General features: G+C 41.4%; 1 non-coding gene across 1 annotated transcript; it reads left to right on the forward strand.

Moving 5' to 3' along the window:
- Positions 1 to 222: 222 nt before the first annotated feature.
- Trnal-caa lies at positions 223 to 297 on the forward strand. The gene has a single exon. It is a non-coding gene; the product is annotated as a tRNA-Leu (tRNA).
- Positions 298 to 3,722: the final 3,425 nt, after the last annotated feature.

Here is a 3,722-nt window from a genome sequence, read left to right on the forward strand (position 1 = left end):
GAACCTTGTAGAACTAGCACTCCTGAAAGAAAGGATATTGCGGAGACATGGCTTCGCCACAGCCTGTGGGATGTTTCCAGAATGAGATTTTCACTCTGCAGCAATATCCTTTCTTTCAGGAGTGCTAGTTCTGCAAGGCTCGCAGGAGAGCTTCTGTTAAGTTTGGAAGGTAGGAGAAGAGGTACTGGCAGAAGTAAAGCTGTGAGGACGGGTCGTGAGTTGTGCTTGGGTAGCTCAGTTGGTAGAGCACTTGCCCGCAAAAGGCAAAGGTCCCGAGTTCGAGTCTCGGTCCGGCACACAGTTTTAATCTGCCAGGAAGTTTCATATCAGCGCACACTCCGCTGCAGAGTGAAAATCTCATTCTGGAAACATCCCCCAGGCTGTGGCTAAGCCATGTCTCCGCAATATCATTTCTTTCAGGAGTGGTAGTTCTGCAAGGTTCGCAGGAGAGCTTCTGTTAAGTTTGGAAGGTAGGAGACGAGATACTGGCAGAAGTAAAGCTGTGAGGACGGGGCGTGAGTCGTGCTTGGGTAGCTCAGTTGGTAGAGCACTTGCCTGCGAAAGGCAAAGGTCCCGAGATCGAGTCTCGGTCCGGCACACAGTTTTAATCTGCCAGGAAGTTTCGTTACCCTTATTTTTCTCAGAATTTCGAACATCCTGCACCGTTTTACATTCTCGAACATTTTTCCAAGTCAGCAAATACAATGAGCGTGTCTTGATTTTCCTTTATTGTTGCTTACATCATCAACCGCAAAGTCAGAAACGGCTCTCTGGTGCCTTTACCGTTCCTAAGGCCAAACTGATCGTCATTTAACACATCCTCTGCTTTCTTTTCCATTCTTCTGTATATTACTCTTGTCATCAACGTGGATGCATGAACTGTTACGCTAATTGTACGATAATTCTCGCACTTGTTAGCTGTTACAGTCTTCGAAATTGTGTGGATGACTTTTCCGACAGTCAGATGGTATGTCGCCAGACTCGTACATGCTACACACCAATGTGAATAGTCGTTTTGTTGTCATTTCCGCCAATGATTTTAAAGATTCTGATAGAATGTTATCTATCCCTCCTGCCTTACTTGATCTTTTTCTCCAAAGGACCATTAAATTCTGATTGTAATACTGGATCCCCTATCCCTTCTAAATCGTCTCATAGTTTTTCTTCTATCACATTAGACGAATCTTCCCCCTCATAGAGGCCTTCATTGTATTCTTTCCACCTATCCGCCCTCTCCTCTGTATCTAATAGTGGAATTCCCGTTGCACTCTTAATGTTTCCATCATTTCTTTTAATTTCACCGAAGGCTGTTTTGACTTTCCTACGACAATCGCTTCTTTTTCGATTTCTTTACATTTTTCATGCACTCATTTTGTCTTGGCATCCCTGCAATTCCTATTTATTTTATTCCTCGGCGACTTGTATTTCAGTACATCTGTGCAATGAGTGCCTAAGAAGCCGCTTTGCCCGCATCTCGTGGTCGTGCGGTAGTGTTCTCGCTTCCCACGCCCGGGTTCCCGGGTTCGATTCCCGGCGGGGTCAGGGATTTTCTCTGCCTCGTGATGGCTGGGTGTTGTGTGATGTCCCTAGGTTAGTTAGGTTTAAGTAGTTCTAAGTTCTAGGGGACTGATGACCATAGATGTTAAGTCCCATAGTGCTCAGAGCCAACCAACCAACCAAGCCGCTTTGGCCTGTACTGTTTTCAACGGAAGAAAGCGGAGCCATACATCTCAATCGATTTATCAGTATCACTAACATACGGAGTCGCCTAGAGGCCCTTTTCTGGTTCATATTTACATAGTGGTTGAGGCGTTAACCAGTAAAGAAATTTTCAAAAGAAATTGCAGCAATATAATATGTTAACACAAATTGTGATCAGTAATTTGAGACACACCTGCTCCAGCTGTGAAGATGGTTGGACCTAAGTTCTTAAAATTTTGGTTAACTCTCTCGGTATAAATTACCATCCGAAAGCAATTATTTCCAATAAAGGTAAAGATCTATATGTAAACTTCACTATGTAACCATGGTTTTCAACATTTTTTAGATGGTGGATCCCCTAAAAAGCTATGTTTTTTCTGTGGTGCCCTTGAAAAAATCAATAAAAAAGACGTTACGAATAAAATACCACCCACATCAGTGCGACAGTTGAGCTTTCTTCTTTTTACACAATTTGTCGAATCTTGGGACTTAAGAGGGACACTACCCTCACTGCCTTCTCCATAAAGTTTTGATCTGTACATGTCTTTAATAGCAGCCACTGCCGTAAATCCATTGTCACGGAGATAGGAAATTGCGAGAGGAATTAATACCTTCAGTGCTTTCTTGCTCAAACTTGGAAACTCTTTTCTTACTAAACAGCAAAATGTTGGCAATATCACTGATTAAAACTTTGCTTTTAGAGAAGAATCTGATGAAAATTATATCAACTCTTTCTCTTCTGCAGTAATGAACTCAGTAGGAGAACGATTAATGAAGGGATTCTGAATCGTCTGAAACCTGTCTCAGAATTCAGGGTTTAAATAAAGAGCCTTCAGTTATAGAAAAAACGTTCTGCAGTAAGGCTTATCTCAATATTATTTATAAAAGACTGCAAACATCGAAAGAAATTCATTTCTCCCTGTCGTTCACTTTTCTTTTCCAAAGAAGAAGCTTCTTTCAGAAGGCCGAAACTTTGTGAAGCTGAATGAAATAAATTTCATTACCTTGCAGAGACTTATCCACTTAGTTTAACTGCTCAGATGTATCACATAAGTCTGCGACCTTTAATAGAAAATTAGTATATAGAAAGCAGTTATCGCTGGTACGATTTTCTACTTCCCAGCAAGAACAGATTTCTCGCTTAAGTTAAAAAAAAATGCACGACAATACACTTCTCCTGGAAAGCCAACGATTTCTGCTACAAGATTAATAGAAATGTATATACAGCCCCCATACCGTGACACATTTGTCTAAAAAACTAGATTTCGAAAGACGAATTTTAATAAAGTTCACCACATCTGTGACAGTTTGCACTACTGGATTCAGATCAACATTCAAATTTTGCAAAGCAAATGCTTCTCTATGTGTATTGCAATGAGTCCACATAATACGAGGAACATTTTCACGGCTAAATGCTTGTAGAGACCACTGTAACACTTCGAGATGGATCGCGCTCCAATATAGTGGGTCCAGTTCATTTGATTTTCTGTCAGGAAGTTAAGCACTATTTCGAACAAATCTTCGCTTAACTTCTCATGATCGGGGTCAGACGCGACTTTTGGTTTCCACACTGGGGAAGGCGACAGTAATCGACCAGAAGTAATCTAGACATTGGGCTACGCTGAAGAACTGCATGTCACAACAACCAAGATTTGGGGGGAGGGGGAGAGGGGGGAGCAATATCATACTCTACCCAAACGTCTACATACTGTATTTTCTTTCTGTTTCATACTAAACTACTAAATAATATCGAAAGCTAACCCCAAGATAAAATCTATATGTCGCTTATTTATCTCCTGCCGTCGTATTTCCCGACAGTTTATCTCGACAAATTGTATTAAAAGACGCGTTTTGGAGAGATCTTTAATGCGGTATATGTCAACTTCGCTGCACGCTTAATGTTTCATTTGTTTCTACACACATCAAACAAAAGTTTTGCATCATCTCGGTTCCGAGAGTTCCAGAACCAATACAGAACATTGGAATAGAGTGGTTGGTGCGTCACGTCGTCCATAAACAGC

This window comes from Schistocerca piceifrons, chromosome 1 (genome assembly GCF_021461385.2).
Source record: "Schistocerca piceifrons isolate TAMUIC-IGC-003096 chromosome 1, iqSchPice1.1, whole genome shotgun sequence".
Classification (NCBI taxonomy): domain Eukaryota; kingdom Metazoa; phylum Arthropoda; class Insecta; order Orthoptera; family Acrididae; genus Schistocerca; species Schistocerca piceifrons.